General features: G+C 30.7%; 1 long non-coding RNA gene across 1 annotated transcript; it reads left to right on the top strand.

Moving 5' to 3' along the window:
- The first annotated feature begins 501 nt into the window (after positions 1-501).
- LOC121123184 (uncharacterized) lies at positions 502-20,781 on the top strand. The gene is made up of 3 exons (XR_011781438.1): positions 502-637; positions 15,136-15,677; positions 20,595-20,781. It is a non-coding gene; the product is annotated as an uncharacterized lncRNA (long non-coding RNA).
- The last annotated feature ends 6,050 nt before the right edge of the window (positions 20,782-26,831 follow it).

Below are 26,831 nucleotides of genomic sequence, written 5' to 3'. Positions count from 1 at the left end.
ATGAATAAGATATACTTAGTTTAAAAAAAGGGGCTAGAATTTACTTTCTCCCCAACCTAATATTCGGTGTAGATCGATCCTATAGATGAATTGTTGATGATGTCATTGGTGTTTCAAAATTGATAGCATCAACCTATCAACACTACGCGTCAGTACCCTTATAAGGCTAAAATACCGGTATACCAAACAACCCTATTCTAAATCTAAATAACATCGACTCTGAAACTTGCTTCCAAAGTCAAGATACCACAAAATGTAAAATAAAAGAAAGAATAAAAAAACCTCCGTTACAATACCTTTTGTCACGTTTCTTTACTCTTTGTTGGAGAAATTTTTGAAATAATATTTTCACCATGGTTTATTGCCATCGTTTGACTATAATGATTGTAGGTATGTAGTAGTTTCAGCATAGAGTATAACACCTGTATTTTAAATTACAGGTAGGTGTATTCATACTCAAGTACTCGCTCTCTTTGATGGCATATTATAACCTTAGGTTTTAATAAGGTCTCGACCTCACGATACCGCACAGTTTATATGCAACTATAAGCAGTTGTTTATTAAGAATTTGTTTTCCCTTGTGGTTTTTTAGAAGTGATTATTAATCAACAGTGTACATAACAATATTGAGAACAAGGTAAAGTACTAAATAATTACACATCTATAAATATTAAACTTCGTTTCATCACGACATTATTCCACATTATTTTATTAACCTACATTGTAATTTTTTAATAGTTGTCCACTTTTTACTAGTTATTATATTTGTTATAAAAATGTTAAACTTTAATGAGCTTTTCTTGAACTTTACACAATTAACTATTCTGAAATGAAGAATAGTTCCATATGTGGATTCAATGGGTTTCTTTAGGCGGAATTCAAAATTCATTATAGGGGACCAAAAGTTTGAATTTTGTAACTGGGGTGACACTTTTTTTTAAATTACTTATTTAGTATTTAAAATATAATATTACATATAATTGATCTTGAGAGTCGGAAGTTCCTGGGCCTCTGGCCTTCCAGAAACTTATCTTATTTTAACATTGTCTTGGACCCTTCAACATAAGTTATTTATGTTTTGTAGCTTTTTTTCTTATTTGCTTAATACTAAATATAATTAAGAACAATTGCAAATTTTGAAAAAAAAAAAGGTCAGAGAGTTGTTATTTAAGTTTGTTTTTGAGGATATTGAAATAAAATAAAGTCAAAATAATTGTATACCTATAAATTTATAATATTAAATTAATTAGGTTTCGTGCCGTCATTATAAAATTTACAGCTTTAGACTTTTTAATACTTCTGCTTCTAGTTTTGAGAATGTGGATGTAGAGCTTGAATAAGCTTTTGTTAAATTCTGAACAATTTACTATTATGATATGAAGAATAATTCCACAGTTGAGTAGAATAAGACTTGAGCCTTGTTTACGTAATAGCCGAGAATAGTGGGTCCATCTTGCAGCCGTCAATATAAGTTGTTTCTGTTATTAGCTTTTTTATATATTTGTGTGTATTTTTAGCTAAATACAATAGTGCAATATGTTTTTACCAACTATTGATGTTTTTATCAAGATCGATTTTGATCCCAATTCGGTTTTAACCGCTCAAATTCTTGGTCTCAGTGTCAAAACCAGACAGCTTTTATCCTCATAGATCATTTTACTGACTTTATGAATTGTATTATAATTGAAGGAGACGCTATTTTGGGGGATTAAAGTTGATATTTCTACTGCATAAAATGTACAAATTTCTAATAAATCTCGATACAATTATATCAAATACATTTAAGAATTTAAAAAAAGACTTGACCTTTGCATTGAATACTGCTTGATGCCAATCATAAGTAGTTTTATTTGAATGTAATCATAGTAATATTTACAAAAATCCCTATGAAATGTCTAAATTTCTACAATTTATTATTGGTTGATTAGGAACGAAAAAAGTAGGATAACTTGATAAAATATTTTATTATTTCCACTGTAATAGTTAATTAGTATCTACTATATGGAAATAAGATTGTAAAAATGATAAAATAACCTATTTAACTAATTTTAGAGTTCAGATATTTAATTAATCTAAGGAATAAAGGGACATATATTTGATAAAGGGTTTAAGGTTGAAGTCTTTTTATTTGTAAATCCCATTTTGACTTACAATAGTTCATCATTTTCTTTAATATTAATGAAAAAGGGTTTTGATTGTTATAAAAACTTGATTGTTTAGTTCCCCAACCATGCTGACGTCACATAAAAACCTTTTATAGGCTCGGGGTAAAACTCAGTAGGATTTTATACGCTAAGGATGACTGAGAACATTATGAAATGTGAAAAATACAAGCTGAAAGCAAAATTTATCTCACAAAAAACTGATGCCATGGAGTCATTTGAATTTTTTGACAATAAATTTGTCTTATTATTAGGGTTTAAAACTTAAGATCATATCAAGATATGATTGGATAAAGGGCGACCTAGTGTCTATTCTTGTTAGTATTGGATCAGTCCAAGGACTGATTTACTTATCAGTCTCCCCTCCCTCTCTTTTAGTTGTTTTTTTTATCGATACAATCTTCTTTACCATTCAACAGTCCTAAGGAAATATTAGTCTATATTTCAGTCCTACGGTCTTAGTTAACTTTTTATTTTCTTCACTCCTATCTAGGATTGAAGAAAATAAAAACGTATAGTAATAAGTTCTAGCCATACAACTCCTACTTTAAATTTCAGGTATCTTATCTCTTTGAAAGTATTTATGATGAAACTTCCCTAACTGAAATGATGTAGTTAGTACCTACGTCATTTGAGCTGTTTTAGTTACCATATAAGACGGATGAGGACCGATACAAGGACAGACAAATTTTACTAGGACCAAACTGATAGGACTGCAGTATATATAGTTTTTTAAGACCGTTCCAACACTAATTCTTGTACCCTATATACATACAAGGTGTGCAAGCTATTTATTTTGCCCTTTTGGCGGGCTATCTTGAGCAAACGCGGCACTTAGGAAGCTGATTTTTTGGAAAAGGCACGGGCCCCTCCTTGAAATCCGACCCGGGAGTGACAACATAACAATTTTGTGAACTCTGGGGCTCAGTGAGACGTTCGTTGGCAAGGTTAAGAGGCCGTTTGAGGCATCTAAAGGTGATTTTGAGGCTACAGCAATACCACACCTCGAAAAAAAGTATTCAATGGCCACAAGACAATTTTAACGACTCCATCTTCCTGGACTTTTGGCCTCCAAACTCGCCGGATTTTAACCCGATGAGTTTTTTGTGTGAGTTACAATCGAACAACAAACTAACCGAACCCCTGCAATATCAGAAACGAACTTATTAATCAGATGAAGGAGGAATTCCAGGATTTAGCAAGGGACCGTTTGGCGAAGACCTCTTCTCACTTCATGCCTCGTGTAGAGACTGTAATTGAGGCTGGAGGTGACTTTTTTAAATAAAATAAATTAGAATTTATCAAGCTTTCATAATCTAGTTTTATTTTTTTAATCTGATAACTGTTTGGAAATAAAATTGGGTATGAAAAAAAATTACGTTCGCTGCACAGATAATTTTTTTCTCCATCTTCTTTTATTTCATTTTCTAATTTATTGACTCGGTTCGATTCAACTCGGACTTTGTCGAATCAAGCTAACACAACACTATTTGAAAGTACAGCCTCTGCATATGGAGTCATAATTAATAATTATCAATCATATGTTAACATACTACTACACATAGTATGAAGCTCTTCTTCGTCTTTGATAAACGTCAAATTAGAACAGATGCTTACTGCATAACATGCCATGGATTATCATCACTTCAGATCTTTGATCATTTTTATTTTCTTCGCATTGTGATTCAGATTTTTTCTTTTTATAAAAGTTATGTAATAAGCAGCATATTTTCTTTGTTTATTCTCTCAAATAACAATATTAGTGCATGCAAAAAAAAAGAGAGGCAAAATGTTTGGATTTGTAAACAATGAATCAAAATTGGCCAACCCTTAAATTCTAACTCTTCTCTCTGTACTCATTTATTACAAAAAATTCAATCATTATAATAAAGTGATATATAATGACTGGTTCCTCCTTGAATACCCTATTACAAAATTGGTCGTATGAATTGTACGTATTTTGATCACACCAAAGGACATTATAATTAAGTACTAGAAAGAAAAACAAAACCCCCGTACATATGTTACAATATTTTTCGTATTTAAATTAAGAGTAAGAAGGATGGGCTCAATTATGTAAAGAGGGATATATATAGAAGTCTTGAGGAGACAACACAACAACGACACTTTGTGTAATATTTGATAATATGTAAAGTTGTAAATTCTAAGCATTTTTTAATTGTTCCTTTAATTGGTCAGATGACGGCGTTGCACTGATTAAATATTTGAAGTAAACATACATAGTGCTGTGTTGTTCCCGTCAAATTTCGTCTCAGTCCGGATCAGCTCAGTCCTACAATCAGTTCTAAAAACTTATATAGTTCGATCCTTGATAATAGTCATTATTTAGGACTGAAAAATGCTGTCCAGTTCAGTCTCGTTCCAGTCCAGTTCAGTCTCGTTCCGGTCCAGTTCAGTCCTACATATAAGTCCTAAAAACTTATAAAGTTCCGTATTTCCTTTAATTTTAATCAGTTCTACTAGCAACGGTCATAACGACTGATAGTCTTAAGGACCGGTCATCAGGACTGATAAGACCTGTCCTATGACTGGACTGGACCGAATGAAAAAGGACTGATACAACACTACTTGATGATCCCAATTAACCCTATTTTTTTTTTTTTTTTCAATAAGTTCTAGTACTTACATTCTTAAGGATCGGTCCTAAGACTGGATTGGACCTAATAAATAAAGACTGAAACAACACTGCTTGATACTGCGAATTCATTTTATATTTTTATCAATTCTAGTACTTACAGTCCTAAAGAACTGTAAAAGGACCGACACATATTGTTGCATCGTTCCATAAAGACTATAGTCCAATCCGTCCGGGTCTAATAAAATTTGTTAGTCCTGGAACTGGTCCTTATCAGTATTTTATGGTAACGACAAGAGCTTAAATGAAATAGTTACTCACTACTTCGTTTCAGTTGTTATGGAACATGCTTACATCTTCAACTTGTTCATCGATATTCATAAATTGTCTGTTTGATTGTGTGGGGATGACTCATTTTTAATAAGTAACTGTAGCTCAGCGCGTCATATCAAAAAAGAAAAGAAAAGGAAAGTACATAACATATAAAATGAAAATAATGAATGTGACATTGAATGATGTTTAGCAACAAGTGAGTGGAGCTAAAGCTTAAGGCTTGATATTATAAAGAAGAGAATAAGTGTATTCGCTAAAGTAGGATTGTAAATTCCAAGCATTTTTAGGGTGAGAGTCTTAGTCGTTGTTATTGTTATTGTTGGCAACCTGAAAAATGTTTTCGTTTTATTTTCTCAGGCTGTTATCTTTCTTCTTTTATTCTTGAGGAGAGAACATCTAAGTACTACGTAACTATGTGTGAGAGTGCTGATAAAAAACGAAGAGTAACACTAAAGATTTTTTGGGGAGTTATCTTCCGTATTAATAAAGCAAATCTATATTATTAGAACAAAGTGTGTCTGTTTGACCAACGCCTAATAACTGGTAGATACTACTGGTACTAATATTAGTATGTAATATTCAAACTTTTCCTATTAATATAATACTTAGGAAATGAAAGAGGCAGTTGAATTAAAGCAATATGTTAATGAATATTTTAAGAAATTTATTTTTATTAATTATTATACAAATAACATTATAAAAATAGATCAAGTAAAAAAAAAAAAGTTCTTAAGACATTTATCACAAAATTGTTTTTTATTCAATTCTCTATTTCATTTACCATATAACTATTATACTTTACAAAAATCGCCATTAATTGGTAAATAAAAAGGAAGAATATTTATGAGTTTTAAAAACATCGACGTCAATTAGAGTTCCATTATTGTATCTAGCAACCTTTTCTAGCTCAAAAAGGAAATAAAAAAAACAACACAAAATCAAATAGTAGTTAAGCAATTTATTCCAACTGCGGAACTATTGTTTAATAACTATTGGGAATTTTTCAGAGCTAAAAATATATATTTTATGTATGTGAGGACTTGAAAGAAGCCCCAGTCCTTTCTTTAGCCCCAAATTTCAAAACCCCCTCTACAAGGCATCATTATCTCTTAGATTACAGTACAGTATTTAAGTTCACCAATAGAACATGAGCAAATTAGAAACAGAACAAATACTCGCTAAATAGCGTAGATGCTGTAATAAATAAACAAGTAATAAATACAAAATCATTTAAGACTGAACCGGAGAAAAAATCAATCTCGAGCCGAGTATGAAGAATAACACATACCCATTATATGTAGTGATACCCCAATTATTTTTTGAAGTAATTTTTTTCAACATAACAGGTCAATAAGACACAAAAAGTAAAAATTAGGTTTATTTACCACAAAGGTCATGGTCAAAGAGGGCGATTAAACCCTTCCTTTTTATTTAAAAGCGTATACTTTTTTTTTTCTCAAGAGCCCTCTTTAAATTGAATTCTAAGAAGAGAAACATAATATCCCAAATATCATGACTCGTAAGAGATGTTATAAAACTAATGGGGAGACAAAATGAATACATTGGCATTCAATATAATTTTGGGCATGATTAACTACGTTCTCAAAGTTCAAACAAAGTATCTATTTCAGTTCTAAATATTTTTATGTGACACAATAATGAGCAATGAAACTAATGGGTAGCATTTTGTAGCTTGTCCATTTTTTTGGAGTTGGCAAACTGAGCAGTGTATTTTCTTTTCCTAAGCTGTTATCATTCTTTTTAATTCTTGAGGAGTGAACTTCCTTCTCTACGATATACAATCATATACAAAACCGGATTGAACATTTGTGTGTGCTCATAAAAGACGGAGGTTAACCATGAGGATTTATAATTGTTAGTCCTTGTTGGGACCTCCCCCCCCCCCTTGTCAGAACTGTTTGTAGTTTAGCTAATAAAAACATTCTTCAAATTTTCAGGGTTACCATGTTGATTTTCCCTTTCTTTTTTTAACATCCCCCTTAAAATGCTAACGATTGCAAATGAAATAATATTAGAGTTCTAATCTGACCACTTGAACAGTGGTTCTCAAACTGTGGTACACATTCATGCCACATCTGATATGCAAGCTCCCTTTCTGAGCCGGTTTCTTTCTTCTTCTTTTGGTCGGATGGAGTTGTGCACCTATTAAGTATAGGTAAATATTAGAGTATTACAATTACTCCATCTGTCTTAGAAATTGTCTTCAAGTCCATATACATGATTTATATCTTTTTCTATAGGATTGACCGTTAATTGAACCTACCCACATTAAGTTTAAGATTTCTTTAAATTTATTCCGAGTGCGTTTTCCTCTAAGTAATGTCGCTCCTTAGTTATTACAGGGTTTTATGTGAAACGATTTGAACTCCGCTCAAATCTTAATCAAGATAATAACTGATATATTTTTGTTAAATATACTTCAATTATTTTTATGGAGAACAGGACACAGTCGACAGCATAGGTTGCACATGACTAAGACTGGTCCTGGAGCCTGGAAGAACAAGTTAAGATTCGGTTATTGTAAATTCAGTTTTTTGAGGCTCCACTGATCCTCAAGATTTATTATACATTACATAATTTATCTAAATAAAAACATCTAAAAATAATATCCATCCCCCCCCTTATCATAAAGTTCGATCTCTTCCTATGAGACTTATTGTATTCTTTAAAATTGTTGGATTATCTGCTTCTCTTTTCAAATATAACCTTTTGTTTGTGTTTTTGACTAATTTTGATAACAAAAGACTGCAAATCATAACTAGTATTTCATCTGTAGTGATATTCTATGTTATATTTTATTGATGGGCATAGATGTTCGTTTATTCAACAACACATTGAATGAAATTGTTATCAATGAAATTGTCTGAATATATCATATTTAGAATTGGATAAAGGGATTTCTTTGACTGTAGTATGATAAGGTGAAGATTTTGATATTATTTATTAAGTAGAACTATTTTTGGTCCAGTGAAGGGCTCGAGCACTCTGAAAGTTTCTGAGGCCCTCTCCTAAATTTGTATCATATTTTATAAGCATTTATAAGTTTATTATTAGTGTTATCACACATGGAATCCAAAATGGTCGAACAGATCAGTCTGAAATTTAGGAAGTACCCGTATAAAAAAACCAAGCATGTTCCTATCATATTTTTTTAGTCCTCTGAGGTCATTAAGAGCTTATTTTTTCGAGAAATAAAACCTCCTTTTCCATTTCTTTTTATATAATTCTCTTTCTCTTCTCCCTCTGTTTCTTTCTACGTTCCTCTCTCTGTCTCTTTTGATCTACCTTCATTCTTTGTTTCTATTCTACTCTATTCAGGCCTACAATATAGGAACCCTTTGCTAGTATATATGTAAAATAAACCTATTTATTTAAGTAAATATATAACGGGGTTGATATTATTGGGATAATGATGAAAGTACTCAGCGCCTTTGCCATCCATACAATCATGAGGAACAAAACTAAACTCTTTATCTCAATATATATACGGGTTAGATTTAGACCTCCTGCTAATTTATCGTCTGAAACTTCCGAATCAACATCCAATAAATTTGAATATGAAGAAATGTATCACGAGAATGGAATTTATATAAATCAAGTTATAAGAACCATAAGGCATTAATGCTTTAAGAGAAAAAACTGCAATAGAGTGACATGGTTTCAAAGCGTCCAAAAAATGGACAGAAAATAAAATTAATATTACTCCTACATGAACTTTTTATTTTTGCATATTTATGAGTTAGATTCATAAATTGAGTCATAAAATACATTTTTATGCATATTTGAATATATATTTGATTGAGTTGTGTTGTTTATATCGTCTAAAAACTTCTTCACTCTACGACTTAAATTATGCCATTTGATATGGCATAATATATTGTTTTTTAACATAATATATTGTTTTTTTTAAGTAATTACATTTTTTAACTCGTAAAGTAGGGGTAACATACATGTAAGTTATTTCTAGTTAATTATTGAAAATAGTTTAGGTGTTATAAATTGTAAGTAATGGATGATAATTGATAAGCTAAATATTTTTTTCAAGTAATTCTGGTCCACATTATTTCCAGACCGAAAACCAACACTAGTAACTACGTCATTTCAGCTGCTTTAGTTATCATAAATGGTGTGTATAAAATCTGTGTAGACCGATAAAGACCGGTCCTAGCACTGACAAATTTTATGAGGACCCGTCTTTTTTTAAAAAAATAAAACGTTTTTTTATACCAGATCAGGGGCATCCCATTTTATTTAATTTGGGGGGGGGCACAGTTTTTCTCCCATAACGCATGACTTTTTTTTTAGAAAAAAAAGAAATAAAAATTTTGAGGGGATTATAGGCCCTCTAACCCGCCCCCTGCGACCAACCCTGCCGATCCAGCACTAGTTAAAACTAATGACCTTGATTTTATAAATGAGACAATTATTTTAGAAGAAAAAGAAGTATTAAGAAAGGACCTCTTAATCTATTATTAAGTATTATGCATAAATGTTTGATCCCATAAAGAGATGTGGCTTGTTTTCTCAATTTTTTTTTAATGTTTTTAATAATAGATTTTTATCGGACATGTATATTTGCTTGAACCATACTGTCGAGTGCCTATTGTTCATAATGTTTTCATTAAATGTAATTCATTGTTCATTGTTTGTGTGGTATTGCCTCATGAATACATTATATTCTACTTCATTCGAGAAAGTAATAACATTTTATATAGGTATACAAAATAATGCACATTTAAGTTTTCAAGCCTACAAAGTCATTGATGAGCATCCAAATATTAAAAGTCATTATATTTTATTTGCAAATTTATTGAATATCATATTAATATATCACTAATCAGTGACATAAATGTAAAGGGGGGAGGGGCAGAGACACATATTGAATTTGGGTATCTTTTTTCGTTCTTTTTAAAATTACAGCGCTTCCACCTAAGAAAATCCTCCTATGGCCCTGAAAATTTATTGGATCTAAATAAGTCATTCTACTGTCTGATCTGAAAACCTAACTACACTACTAATTCTAATCAATATTTGCATCATCATATAAAGAAAAGTTCTAACATGTTGAAATCAAAGTAAAATGAACAAAGGATTTGGTTAATTTCATACAAATTTTAACAAAAAAAAAAAGAATAATTATACACCAAATGTCAAAGATATTGAAGAAATTAGAATTAATGATACGATATATATACAAACATGTTCCATCTTATCTAGAGGCACACTCAATTTAAATTTTAATAAAGCGGGAAATTTTTCGTCGATTGTCCTCAACTCTGTGGAAAAGAGGTTCTGTGACTCAAGATTCCATATGTTATTTTTCGAATCAATTAAAATAAAGCAAAGGAGCACAAGTTAAATATCCAGAGATACAAAGGAGTGAAATTTTGAAGCTTCTCTCAAACGACATGTCCCCCATGGCCATATCCAAGAATCTTGGGTCAGCTACAGTGAAACATGTCTTCAGAACAAAAAATCCAGCAGGAACCATGGTCTTGGGCGTTCTGTCCAGCACTGGCACCAGTGCATGGGAAAAAGAAAAATACAGTCTTTATTTCTAGATATCTAGAGTTCCATGTATTGGCATAGAATCTGTTCTTTCTTATAGTACTTAAAAAAAAATTTACCCCCTCAATTTTCGACTCAATAAATGAGTTCCCCAAAATATAACAACTAAATTTTTTTTAAATATATAGTAACAACAGTTCATTTAAATTCAAATAATTAATTTTTTTTTATTGTATTGAATAAACACAGACTAAAGTCTTTGTATAACAGGAGATGACCTTGAGGTGAATATTAGGTAGAACATTCGTGTTGAATGTCAGATGTTCATAACTCTATATCACATTATGCCCTAAAAATTTAATTTAAGCTATATAAACATATGACTTATATTATTTATAATTTCATCCAAATCTATGAGGTTGGGTGTCCACAGTGATTTAAATTTTTATGGAATTAACAATATGCTAAAAATGTTTAAGTAATTTTAATTCAAATCAAGGTTTTGATCCATGACAATCATATATTTAATAACATTGCTTATGAACAGGACAGATGTCCAGCATCCACTACCCAAGAAGCAAATAAGTAAGGTAAAGAAACAGGAGGAGAAATTTAACATATATCTAGATGATTTGAGTCTCAGTTGAAGGGGATATGAGGTATTCTATAGCGGTAAAGCCTTATTGTCCCTCATATGAAAATTAAAAAGTCCAAGACCTTATTAATATTCTTATTCTATGAAATTTCAATACGAACCACACCTTTGCCGATTTTCTCTTCCCCATTCGTCGGCCCTTTGTGGTCGATGGATGTAAAATATTTAAGGATGGAGATGGATGGGCAGTTCACAAACGCATGGAGAGTGTTATTATTGAGTTTTCCATAGTCCTTGTAGGACTTAATATATCTAATACTATCTGGGAAGATTTGTAACTACATGGTAAACTTTTTATCACGATATATGTATCTCCCTCAGAGAACATACTATTATTTATTTCCAACTCATAGTCCAAGTTTAAAACTTTAGACAAATAACTTGAACATAACAAATTGTTCTTCTCTAAACATAGGCATTCGGGTAATTAATTATTGGTATATATTTTAAAAAGGCGGAAGTGAAAAAAAATCAAAAAATGTATTCCATAAAAAAATAAGTCTCATCAAATTTTATGATGGATTGCTCAATTAAGAATTAATATTCGGTAAAAATTAAAATTGTATTCGGGCACAAAATTATAATCTGTATTTTTCTATTAATTATTTATTACCCTGTTTTTCTGTTATATCTAGGGTTGTGTCAGTTTAGGACTGAAGACTGCAGTCCGGTACAGTTTAGTCCTGCATATAAGTCCTAAAAACTTATAAAGCTCAGTCCTTGAGGACGTCACTCAACTTTATTTTTTCTTTCTTTAATCAGTTCTAGTACTTGAATTACAAAGGACCAACAGTTTTAAGAACTGGTCCCAAGGACTGATCCTAAGACTGAACTTGACCAAATAAAAGAAGGCCAATACAATACTTATTATTTGAATTGTGTCAAATTTACTTTTTGATATAGGATTTCAAACAAATTGGCATTTTACATTTTTTTATTTATTTAAATAGATTAAAAATGGCTCATGAAAAAAATCAATAAATTCATAAAATATTTTTACTAAGTAATTAACTCTTATTATCGACTTTTTTTTACAATTGCCAAAAATGTATAGCTTGTAAAATACCTTTTATTACAATATGCAACAAAATTTCGTTTTTGGATTTTTGTATGATTAGACACATTTTGTAGGGAACTGTATTCGAGATAACTTCGTAAATAATTTATCTCTTGAATGTTGGCCTGTTTAAATCAATTGGTATTACCGTATATTTTCATTTATATTTGTCTTATTTCAAAATATGGCTCGGAATTGAAACAATACTAAAAAAGTTATGTAAGAAAAGGCCTACTGTGATTGGAAATTTTAATGGTTTTATGACTTAAATAACTTTAATCAATGTAAGTTTTAGCCGCTACGCGAAAATTCTGTTGCATAGTGTTATAAATTTGATCTAAAAGAGTTGGATGCCTTCTTGATATTTAAATTAAAATATTTCCAAATCACTTCAATAATTTTAATTGGAAGGGATTTAAATCAAACATATTTCCTTGTCCAAATTTGTTCAGTCCACTAAAAGTCATATCAGTTTCAAATCGGTAATTGTAATTAAAGTTTTATAGCCACAAATTATTCATGAATCTGAATATGAAGTTCAGTTACCCGTGTCCAAATTCCTCAAACCAATCTAAAAATGGGAGCTATTAATCTAATCAATGTAATCTTAATGAAAAAAAAATGTATGTAAAAAATATTAGAACAACTCAATCAACCTATTAATAAAGGTCACAAGTCTATAAACACATAAATAGTTTATCACCTATAATATCAAAGAAATATTAAAAACTACAGTAGTCCTTCATTCATTTGCGGTTGTGGTTGTTTTTTTTCCTATGTAAATATTAATTCGCTACCTTTATTGTAACACGCAACCTTTCAAAAGAAAAGAAACAGAGAAAAAAAGGCTTAACAAGAGCTAATTATGATTCAGCTAAACAACGTTCGGAACAATGATTAGGAAAAATCAAGCAGAAGCATCGATAGCTGACAAAAAATAAATTTTATATTTTTGTGTTAGCTATATACTATCAATGGGTAGTGTTGGATAGTGCTGTGTCAGTTTTTATTTATTCGGTACAGTCCAGTACATTCTTTGGACCGATTTTTCGGGCTCTCGGTACTAGAACTAATTAAAAAATATATATATATAGATGAGTGACGTCATCAAGGATATAACTTTAATAGTTTTAGGACTCATATGCAGGAATGAACTGTACCGGGTCGAGAAAGAACTGGGCAGGACGGCAGTCTTTGAACTTGAGTAAGGATTGACACATCACTAGCGTTGGACTGATTTCCTAAGATTATTATTATTATTATTTTTTTTTTTTTTTCAAAGATTACAAAAATAAATTTATACCCTTGTTTCCCCATTAAAATTTTACTTCCAAATCAATAGTTTTATCTTGGGCAAGACAAAAATTATTATATTTGAGGGGGTTACTGCCCCTCTACCCCCTCCCCTGCTTCATAATCTGTCTTTTTTTTTGTTTGTCGTCCGATTTTTTTTTTACCATTCAATGATCCTAAGGATCAATTAGTATGTCTTTTATTACTACGGCCCTAGCTATCATTCCTTATTTTCTTCACTCCCAGGTAAGATTGAAGATAATTAGTACGAAGAAAATATTGAATGATAACTTAAACGAATAATAATATTTTGTCTTTTTAAAAGAAATTGATAAATTTTATTTGAAACCCAATATAATTATATTAAATCAAATAAAGATTCTAAACTTACCTAAAATTCTTGGGTATCTTAACTCATCCCATAAATTTTAATACAGAGGATATAATTAACTCAAATATGTATATCAAATATTGGGCTCTATGTATATATGAAATTTAAAAAAAAAATCCTTTTCATGATTTTGATTTAAGATTGTATCTCAATAATGACCCTTAAAAAGACAGAAACATCATAAATGAATCATTCAAATGTACCTACTATGTTTAAACATCATTAAAACTCATTAATTAGTACTTATAATGGAGGTTTCAATCATACGGGTAGGTCCTGGTCTGTATCAAACGTAAATAACAAGGGCTCAATGTATAAACATCCTTAATTCAATTTGTTTATGGACGGATAAGATCCTATGGTACTCCATTTTTATTAAAATTATGTTAATAGATACGTATTATATTATTTTATGTCATTTGTATTTTATATGTTAAATAATTCCAAGTGTCAAAATATGAGGAATAGTGGACTATATAATTTGTCATTTTTATCAAATAGGGGAGACAGTTGCAAAAAAATTATATTTTTGTCCAAAAACACGGCTGTTGTTTTCATTTATTAAAAGACTTTATTAGTAAGTAGTTTTTCCTCAAGTTGCATTTTAATGCAACCCTTGAAATTTTGAAACTAACCCTGTTGCCCGGTGTAACTGATCTGCCAATCTTCTAATGCCAGTGAAGGTTACAATAGTTTTGAAAAATCGAAATTGAGATGACTATAGTAAATGATATTAATTTTCGAGAAATAAACAACTAAACTTTTTAAGGCGTTGTTGAACTATCAGCATTCACATACTATATCAAATTAAAGTGCAATTAGACTTATATTATACATTAGTGGTCAGTTTTGTTCATAAAACTCACCTATTACATTACATGCCAATATATTTTAAGTTTATTGTACATATAGTATGTACTTATTTAAGTAGGTCCATTGTTGGAATAGCGAATGATAAATTTCTACATCCTTTATGCCACTTTTGTATTTTCAAAAAAGTCAGATGTTTCTTTTTTCAAAATAGATTAATTTTGATGATAAAATATTTTATATTATTCTGATTCATACAAATATTCTTTGTAACCATGAACAAAGCCTAACCTTTTATTTATACCATAGCTAACGCCTCCTATTACAAACATTTGAGATGAAGTTAATATTACTTTTAATAGCCAATTGCCTTGTATTAACATGCATAGCCTCTAATCTCGGGAATGGTGGAGTTTTCAATAGTCCAGAAGCAAATGCTTATTGGAAACAGCGATTTGGTTCAAACTTTGGTGGAAGTTCCGTTCAAAAAGAGACATCATCCCCCGCCTTCAAACAGAGATTTGGAACATCACCCATCAATAATGAAATATCTTACAGGAGTAAACCCTCAGGATCCGCTTCACCAAATAGCTACAAAAATAGATTTTCTTCTTCAAATAAAGCTTCATATGGTAGACAATATACTTCACCAAAACTCTTCAAAACAAGATTTGGTTCTTCATCAGCATACTACATACCCTATACCAGCACCTCACCACATTATAATCCACCAAAAACCACTGGATCTACTGCATCATATCCGTCAAACAAGAGAGCATACTCTAGAACACCGCCAATCCACACTTCCTCAGCGTATGGATTTCATTATCAAAAAACACCATTTTATCCACGTAAGTCAATTAAAATTATTATTAGAATTGTCTTGTAAATAAGACATTTTTGGACATTTTATAAGGTGTTTGTGTGCTACGATGATCAACTGTCCTCTTTGACTTGAACATATCTTCTTTTTAAAACTAGAACAATGGTGAAAGAGGAACTATTTGATTTATAATAATAGCCACTAGGGCGCCCTCTATCCAGTCAAAAGCTCAATCTTTAAACACTGGTGAAAAATTCAAATTACTTCGTGGTATCATTTTCTAGAGATATAAACGTTGCTTTGAGCGTAGACTTTATACTTTTATAATATTTTCACTCATTTAAAATCATATTGAGTTTTGCCACGATATTAGCACCTACATCTGGAGACAGGTCGTTCCGGACGTTAAACAGTCCCTATAAAATGTCCCTTTGCAGATTTCTGTTATAAAAAATTAATCCATCTATTTCTAAGCAATACAAATTAGTAGATTTGTCTACATAATTATTTTGAAATTTAAAAAAGATTTAATGAATGTTCTTAATATGTACAATATAACGACCAACTTTAAGTCAATTTTCAGTTTAACATTGACGTTCTCAGTTCAAAGTTTAAATTTAAGTCGATTTTGTGTAATCTGGCCGTTACTACAATTTATATTGGAAGGGAAGAGTTTTTTTCTAACACTTCAACAATTTTAACATTGTTTTTTTTTAAACCATGAATGACTTTTATTTAGATCCAACATATTTTTTTTAACATTGACAACTATTAATGTTATGTATTTCAAAATTTTACAAAAATATGATCATTTCAACAGGGTCTGAGTGCGGGTAATAGTCAAATACAATTTAATTAATAAAACAAAGTTTAACTTTTGGGTATTCATTTTAACATCTACTCTTTATTACTTTAATCTAAAAAGATTTTCCGTTAAGGGAATTAGGACACTTCTTTATGTGACCATTGTCCACAATTTGAGTAGGGGAGAGTGAGTATACTTATTACGGAGGAGACATGTTACACTGCCAGTAACTTAAAAATATGAATTTATCTATTTATTTTTTCCATTTTTGAGGAGAGAACATCTATCATCTATGTATTGAGTAAATACGAGTGAGTGTGCTCATAAAAAACGGTGAATAACACCGATGATTTTTTGGCTAATGATCACTTATATCCTAGATTTTTTAGACAACTCTTGTCTGTTTGATGCCGCCTAATAGCTCCGGCAATACATTAGTACTAGTAAGCTATAAAGTCTAACTAATATCAGTAGAATGTATATTTGTAAAATAAATGCTTTAAATGTAAGAAACATATGAAATTATAACCAAATAACCAGGGAAGCAAGTATAATATTAGACTCTTTTCAAACTAATGTATCGATGTTTATTTTTTTGAATATTATTCAATCAGAAATTTCAAGTACATGACGAGCAATTTTCCTAAAACTTGTTTGTATTTTATATGTTAACACATTTGTAATGGTTATTTATGTTAATTTATGTTTAATATGAGATACTTATTTAAAGGACTTAATGCTCAAAATATCAATGGTAATTAGCAAATAAAATCTATTTTAAATGGATTATTATATCTTTTGTAAAAAAAAATAATGCCTCTTTTGATTGATTGTTGAGAACATGAAGGGATTTTGGCAAAAATATATGAAATTTCCAAGGAATTAAGAATTACATAAGAAGGACTATTGCATTTTATCAACTTATGAAAAAAAATGAATCCTTTTGTCTGATTCCCTTTTCTGCATTTTGGGTTTTGCATTGCTACTTACCAAAAGACTTTAAACCCAGCGTTGTAGTTGGGAGCTACCCGTGCTGGGGTTTTAATGTCAATAACACAGGCGGGCTTTTGGAATTAATTAAATATTGATTTTTTTATTATTATTTTTGAAAACCGTTTACAATTATTTGTGCTAATAAGTCCGTTCGTCAATTTAATACACTTTTGTTATTACAAACATTAATTTTAGCAAAAAAAAAATTTTTTTTTTTTTTAAATCGTTGAGAAAGCTTTTTTATTTATTAATATTTCAAAACTATAAAATCTATTAATATGGTATTTATATTGGCTTCTCAGAAGCCTTTTCCTGATTCATTTATGTATTTTTTCCCTTCATGTTTTGAATAAAGTTGTTAGGTCAGTAAAATATACTATTTAATATTTGTTTTTTATAAATCATGTTAGTGCTAAAAACAACCTCCAGGTGATGCTTCTTTTTGGAGTCTCCGATTTTTTTTTTTTAAATCCTCTTCCTTTGATAATTTTAAAATATCATCGATAGTACTCATTTTCAGAGTATCATTGATGTCCTCCAGTTGTTTTAAAACAGCCTAATAAATGTGTATGACATAATAATATTATGCTTTTTAAAAGCATTGACTATGATATAAGAAAATGAAGGTGGTTGATATTCAGATACTAACAATAAACAGTTTTTTTTATTTTTTTCTGCTATCCATAAACGTTTCTTACATTTATAATTTCACTTTTCAAGTCTTATAAAAATTGAAGGTGAGAATATTCTCACATCGACCCCGAATAGGATTGAAATCAACACTGGTCATCACTATATGGTTATGAATATAAGTAGATAATATGAATTGCATAGGTTTAAAATCCATTAAAACTCGGGTTTATAAGAAAAACCCTCCCAGGTATTGTTTTTTAGCAACCCTTCATTAAATCAGTCCCTTTCTTGATCGATTCTTAAAAAACGTCCCAAATTTAAAAACACTCTCTACATGGCATAAGTAAGACTAAAGTCATAGGTCGTTACGAGGGTTGTTTGAAAAGTCCGTGCAAATTCCGAGAGATGGCATAGTTTTACCCTTTTCTAGATAGTCGATGAGGATTATTGCTTGCGACTCCAAAAGACCGCCGCAATCATCTTTCTGGCCGATTCCTCGATTCAAACGAATACAAAACAGAAAGAAATAGACCGATCTGGCTGAAAGTTGGTGTGTGTTCTTTCAAGAGATGATATCAACTAAAAATAACCTTGATACGCTCCAGTAATGGACCTCTCTGACTTTGCACGGACTTTTCAAACTACCCTCGTAAAACCCTTGCCTGAGGGAATTAATAAAAATATGGTAACTTTGAAAGACGAAGTATCTGATGACTAAGGATGTCATTTTTGTAAAGAAAAGAAACCTGCAAGTAGAAAGCGGGAGGGAGATTTACAGTATTACTTAATTAATCCCCCAAAGTTTTTTATCTCAAGTATTCAGAATTAGATTAAATAAAAACAAAGTTATATAGATTATAAAAATGTATTGCATAATATTATAAAAAAGACCAATTTAAAATTGATGCAATAAACTCCATTTCATTTCTAATTCAAAACGAAATATGTCTTAAATAAAACAAAAGTATCCCCTTATCATTTAAATAAATTGTTGAGGATATTCAGAGTCAATCTGAAGTTTGATACCCGAGGTCAAATTCAAGGTATAAGGTCATGACCACAAAAAGAGGTAGTATAAAAGCAAATTTAGAATATACCTTTATTCCACCGACTTTTATTTTCATAAGTACTTTATTTCTTGAGATTGAACCAAAGATTTTGAAGATATGACTATTGGAAATTTGCTGTATAGCGGAGGTTATGCACTGATTTTGCGTCCGATTCTGACGCGTTCTTAATATTTAGAAGGGGCACGACGATTTTTCAATAACACAAAAATTTACACTATATTTTGAACGTTGATTCGTTGAAATAGAATTATATCTTGTTAAGGTGCTGTGAATAATTTCCAACATTTTTTGTATAATAATTCTATAAATGAGAAGAATTGGCCCAGAATTAGCTAACTACCAATTGATTTTAAGTCTATTTTGACAATCTCTTTTTGTATGAAAGATTGGGTTATATAATAAAGGTAACGACATGTGGGACGTCATAACCTGTTCACTATCAAACATTCATGAATAGAGAATTAACACGAAACGTTAGTGGGGAGTTGAACCGTATCTATTACTAGGATTATGTCAATCCTTATCTATTCGTTCTGGTTCAGTCCAGTCTTGGAACCGGTCCAATCAGTCTTTGGGACCGGACCATAAGACTGTCATTACTAGAACTGATTAAACAAAGAAGAAATAAAGTTGGGTAACGTCGTGAATGACCGAACTTTATCAGACTTAAGGAATGAACTGGGAGTGACTACACACGGTGTTCTCTCGCTAGCACAAAAATAACCTATCTATTTTGTTATCAGCTGTCGATGCCCTCGTTGTACTTGATACCGTCATGGCTATTTCATATTTATTCTTTTTGTTAAATAAACGAAGTTATAAGTTATGCAATACTTATACTCCCTCTTTTAAAGAAAATAATACAATTTCTTGTTGATCCCTTGTCGTATATATATATTGGCCGTATTATAGTTTCTATGAAGAATTTTTGGCTATCATATAGAAATACAAATTTATAGCTTCACTTTTAATAAAATATTACTAAGCAATAACTTAATTATATTAATATTAATTATTAATATTGAATAAATTAGGAGGTAGGAGTTTAATATCATGAAATATCTTTATTTAATTTAAAAATTGTGAAAAAATAATGATAGTCTGTGAGTACTTTAGAGATAATTAGCAGTTGGTGTGATTGACATATTTTGCTGACTACCAGATGATTTGGGGCTTTTTTTCTGTTTCTTTTTGGATGAAAGTTTACATAATACTATCAAGGTAACGACGTGTGTAGCCTAGAGTAGCAAAAAAATGTTGTAGGTAAGTCCTTTTGAATACTTATTTATGTGTACATAGAGATTTTTTGAAGTGTTTTTTTATATATTTATTTCAAAGAATTTGGCATGTGTTAACACCTTAACAAGAAATAAAATGAATTACTCCTACTTTTTGATGTAATTATATTCTGATCCCTCAAATAAATTTACTTTTTATCATTTAGGTGTGATTTACCAACCTCAAACACCAAGATACATCCTTCGTTCATCTACTACACCGTATTGGCACAGGCCCTCAGCATTCTATTACTAGGAATTCCATTTTATAAAATGTAGAAAATAAATAATATGTTATAGGATTATCTGAGTCCAACGTTAACCAATTAATTAAATAAAGCTTTTTTATTTTAATTTAATTTTATATTTTTTCATTTCCTTCATTAAATAAATGTACTTAGTACAAAACTTGGATATTGAGTTGTAAAATTAATGTCGTCCATCCTTTCCGTTCTTTTTTGAGCGCCTGAACGGAGAAACTCTTTAAAGGCGTTCATTAATTCGATTCTTTTGTATTGTTCTCCAAACACCTATTTTACACCAGGATCAAAGTTGAAACCAATTGACGAAACAACGACTACGTCATCATTTTTATTTTCAAACTAGGTATTTATTTATTTATGTACACAAAAAAATAAATATGCAGACAATATTAAAAGGAATAAAAGAAAATTATTGTTTAGAATAAAACATTAATAAACATTATAATTTAAAATTAATTCTCTCTAAGGACCTCTAAAATTTTATGGATAAAAATACAAAAAACATCTCAACAGAATTAAAATAACATAATATATAACACTAACACCTAAAAATATGATAATTGAAAGGGCTCACAGTGAGACAACATATAAAATCCTAACTTCTCACTATTAAACATAAATTTGAATGGTCAAATTTGATTTTCAACCTACTAGCTATTAATTCGTTTAGCATATCCCTTGAGATTTAAGCTTAAACATTTGTGAAGTTGTGAGTATTACTACTGATCATGCCCCAAATTTGTCTTGCTGAGTACGCCAATCAGGGTTGAATACAACTTGGATCCGTTGCAAATATATATCTATCATGACAAAGTACATGCTGTTTCAGTAGTTCCTACTCGTGGGAATTCTCTATATCTTATGCTGGAGAGATTTTTAACGCTCAGGTTGGTTCATTTTAATAAACTATATCTGTAAGTTTATTTTTTATTGATATATTTGATGGTCTGGTACTTAAACCCCTGTGCAAAGAGAATGATGAAACTAAATTAACTTCTAAATAATTAAATATCTACTAAGAAGTTTGTTTTTTTATGCCGACATACCACTTCCAATCGGTAGACCTAAGCATTAAGTGTCAGATCTTAAAATTTTGTACAAAGTTAAATGTATAGTTATATCCATTAGATCCGCCATCTGTCTCTTTATAACTATGTAGAACAAATCTAAAAAATAAATTATGACGATCGATTTCGATAATTGAAAGTTATTGAGGACCTTCCGAAAGTGTTAGGAGCTATGTATTCTCTTAACAGTAGACGAAAGCTCGGAAAATAAGGTCACCTCATCTATGACTATCTGACTCTCAAAGTTGTTATTAATTCGGTACAGAACCCTCAGTGTAGATTGCAGTTTTTCTGAGGAGAGCTTCCCCGTGATTTGCTCATCAATATGGAAAAGCGGTTTTTTAATACCGAAAAGCAATTATACTCTCTGTAGAGCTACGATGCTTGATCCGATATTCTGTGATTTTGAAAAGACTTTCCATAACATGAATCATGTGGAAACTGCATGTAGAAATTGTAATGTGAATAAGAGGTTTGGAGGGTTTTAGAGAACTTCCCCAATAAACAAAATGAAGATCTGATAATTGTACTGTCTAACCCATCATAGCTAGCCAGACATATGGCAACAAGTTTGTAATAAAATCACCGAATTTTCCACAAATGCCATAAAATTATATGTCAAACATGGAACATCTATACAACATGAAACGAAAAGATTTTAGCCAACATGTGAGTGAATCTGAGAATATATTCCTGTTAGTTTTGGTTCCATAGGTGGGTTGTATGGGGGAACATCCCTCTCTGACACACAAAATATATTTATTATATGAGTATACATGTAAATCTGGTGTGTTTTTCAGCTGGCTTGTTAATTTTTAATTGGTAGTAGTATAAAGAACGAATTTTCTATTCCTTAGCAGTTGTCATTATCATTCAATTCCTGAGTAGTGAACATCATTTCCTAAATAGATTCCATTATATTCCAAACCTGATTGAAATTTCGTGTGTGCTAATAAAAAACCCTAAGGATTTGTTGCGGATTTATAATTGTAAGTCCTTGTTGGACTCAGAGTAGAATTGGGGATTGACATAGGAGTAATTCTAGCAAATGTCCTTGTTTATATTCTTTTATCCTTCCTCCGTTGTCACAGCTGATTAAACCTGATCTAATGAAACATCAAGAGCATTCTTCTTTATCTCCCTCAAAACATTCTTCAAAATGTTAGGGTTATCATGTTGATTTTCGGGGTTTTTTGTTTTTTTTAATGCCCATTCCACATTGGATTTTCACCTTTGCAAATGTGCAGATATTTTTATTGGACTGGTTCCTTAAAATGTTTGGGAGGCATAAAGGAAAAATGTTTTTTTTAATAAAAAGTGAAGACATATTAAATTTGAACTATATTGATCAATGCTTCGAGGAGGCACAGGGCTCTTGAAATGTTACAATTTTATGAAAGGAAGTAGAATTGTTTCTTAAAAATTGTCAATATAAGTGAAAATAAAGCAATTTGATTAATTATCTACTTTAGATTGATACATAATATCATTTCTTCTCTCTGTTGAACTCAAAAATTTGCGATTTGGACCTTTTAGTGTTTAATAAAATTTAATATATGTTACATATATTTCATTCATACTTAAATATGTTAAATGTGTGTTCAAATAAATCCATCATTATTTTTCAACAATAGGAATTTTATTCCAAACTTAGTCATGCTATAAAACCTCTTAATGATCTCATACTTTATCACATAAACTTACTATTCAAAATAACAATTTGCTCTAGAGATGATGTCAATAATTCTTTTTTGTAGTGATTATGTGAGCTGAGTCAGCATTATTTCTTTTTTAAATATGTTTTGAGCTCTGTATCTCAACTTGTTCAAAAATTCGATTATACATTTTTGGCCTTTAGTGTGACTTTGACCTTTAATCTGGGCCTAGCATTTTTTCCTATATATGAAGCATATTTTGTAAACCTATATTAGGACACCAATTTGAGCTCTGTACCTCGATATGTTCCTAAGTTATTGTCAATGATATATTTTATCGTTTTTTGCTGCCTTGACCTCTCAAAATTGTATGTTCTCTTACTGTGACCATGTACGAGAGTGTTCTGAAAAGTTTCCGACCACAATGGGAAGATGGTAGCAATCTTAAATAAAAACACATCTGTGCAGTATCGATTGTAAGTTACTCATCAAAGTTTCAGCCAATTTGGAGGTACAGTTGTTATTCAACATTCATTTATATTTGGAGAGGCTACAGAGATAGGGGAAGTGTATAGAGTTGCAAGGAGACTATGTCGAAAAATTAAAATTGAAAAAAAAAAAGTATTGTATATTCCGTAGGTCGGAATCTTTTTAGAACACACTCGTGTAATCTTCGTACCAAGTTAGACCATAATCGATCTGTAACTTTTACCTTCATCCTAGTGACCAAAAACCATAAAGCACAAAAACAAACAAACATATGCAAAAAATACGACCTATGTTCAACTTTGTTGCCGGAAGTCATAAAATATCGCTGTACCTCGTAGATCGTACACTTTTTTTTTGTCCTTAATGTATAACATAAGATCTACGCTTTTTTTAAACACGTTTTCAAAGTGATAAAGTTCATATTTCCTCCTAGAAAAAATATTTTTTCGTCAAATGGATACGTTTACTCCTTCTTGTCATTGCACAAGTAGCACATATTAAAGTGTAAAGGTGAAAAAAATATGTAAATATTTTTTTTAATGAGAATTATAAATTTTACAAAACTGTTATTAATATCCATTATTCTTGAAGAGCAAACAATAAATATTAAGCAATCACTAGTCCATGTAAGATAAAGAGTAACTGCTGCAAAGTTATAAGTGTAAATCCTTGTTAGATTTGGAGTAGAATTGAGGATCGACATTGGGGTAATTTCTACATGTATCATTGCTAAATACAGAACGGGGGTTGAATTTATTTCTCTCATCTGCTCTGCTCGCAGCTGGTTTAATAAAACATCATGGCAGCTAAGCTACTCTCCTCCAAAACCTTCTTCAAATTGTCTAGGTGACCATCTTAATTTTCAGTTTCTTTCTTTTTAATATACCAGCATTTCAAATTACAGGTTTGATCGTATCTAGAAGTGCACTGAATTTAAATTTGAATAAATTTGAAATTTATTCAAATTGGTGAAAAATAGGTTTTGTTACTCAAGATTCCTGATGTAAAGTTTCGACACAATTAAATACAAAACCATAGAGCAACAAAGGAGTGAAATTTTGAAGCTTCTCTCAGACGGCATGTCCTCCATGGTCATATCAATTAAGCTCAGGTCAGCTTCTTTGAGAAAGGTCTTCAGAACAAAAAATCCAGCCGGAACCATGGTATTAGACGTTGTAGCTGGTGTAGGGCAAAGTGTGTCCTCCCATTTTTGGGGAGAGGAAGGAGCGGCTCAATGCAGATGCTACCATCGAACTTCTGGATAAGAAAGTGCTACAGTGGGCAGAGAAAAGTTTGAGGAAAACTTTGTTTTCACTCAAGACCGAGCTCCGTGCCATCATGCCGCTTAGACCCAGGCCTTCCTGAGAGACAACTATACCGACTATTGGGACCTCAACATTTGACTGCCCTCCTCTCCAGACGACAACCCCTTGGACTTATCTATCTAGGTACGTCTGGAGGAAAGTGTGTTTGCTACTCCACACAGGAGTGTCCAGTTTCTAGAAACTTCCATCAAGAAGGAGTGGACCAAGCTCTAGTCTGACTACATATTCAAGGTCTGCAAGGGATTTAACCCTCGTATTGATGCAGTTATTAGAGTTGAGGGCTCATATATAGAATAAAAGTGGTGCCCAACACTATTTTTGATGATTTTGTGTAGTATTCTGTACAATTACCGTTACATCACTAATGTTCGAGTACTTAGTGTTTGTTTAGTGAGATATTTATTTTAAAAATAAAATCAGTTTTACTTCGAGAGTCTTACTCGCATGTTGTCCCGTCTTATAAACCATTTTGTTCTCACAAACCCTCTTGCTTAAATATTACTCCTGAAAAATTGAAAAAATAATAAATGTGTACCACAAGATAAAATCAACTCTGTATTTGAATCTACATATGTAAAAGCCATTGATGGTATACAGATATAAAAATATGAGGTTATTAAGGGGTTTTATAGTATGAGGAACACAATTTAGCCATCCCAGAGTAATGCACTTTGCTAGTTGATTATAATATGCACTTTTACACCTGGAAGAACACTTTTTAAAAAACCCTTAGAGCTTATTATTTTACAAAAAAAAGTGCGCACTTTAAGTGGTATACAGAGGCATCTGCAGGGGGGTGGGGGGGGGCTGCAGCCCCCTCTCCAAATTAAGGGATTTTTGATTATAACTAGAAAATTTAATATTTGAAATTTAAATATTGTTTTGCAATACATTTAATTAGTTGTGAATAACTTCGGATTTTTAAAATTTTTCTCCGAAAAACTTAACTATCGGAAATTTTTTCAAAATATTTAATTTAATTTAAGAAATTTATTTCTGGACTTTTGAAATTTTTTGAAAATAGCTATATATTTTGAAATTTTTCACCGAAATTTATTTTTCAAATTATTTTCTATATTTTTGAATTTTTTTGAAAAAAAATTTATATTTGAAATCTAATTTCCCACAAAAAATAGTTTTTGTGAACAGTTCTGGATCATTAAAAAATTTTTCCAAAAGGTTTTATATTTGAAGTTAAATTTTCCAAAAAAATTTTTTTTTGTGAAAAGATTGTTGAATTTTTTTCCAAAAATTTAATTTTTTGTGGATAGCTGTAGATTTTTGAATTTTTTCCCAGTAACAATGTTTTACTTGTGATTTTTTTGACAAGAAATAAACATTAATTACAATTTATAACCCTAATCAACAACACATAATTACACACCATTAAATATTTATTTTTTTATATTTATAATTGTTTTTCATTGAAGCGATTATATCTAGTGGTGTGTCAGTCCTTATTTACGTATGAATACTACAGTACCGTTCAGTTCACTCTCGGTCCAGTCTAGTTCAGTCCTGCATATCAGTCCTAAAAACTTACAAAGTTCGGTCCTGGATGACATCAATCAACTTCATTTCTTCTTTTTTTAATCAGTTATAGTA

The sequence above is a fragment of the Lepeophtheirus salmonis genome, chromosome 8, assembly GCF_016086655.4.
Source record: "Lepeophtheirus salmonis chromosome 8, UVic_Lsal_1.4, whole genome shotgun sequence".
In the NCBI taxonomy this organism is placed as follows: Eukaryota; Metazoa; Arthropoda; class Copepoda; order Siphonostomatoida; family Caligidae; genus Lepeophtheirus; species Lepeophtheirus salmonis.
The sequence above is the reverse complement of the archived record's forward strand: the minus strand, read 5'-3'. Positions and strand labels throughout refer to the sequence as shown.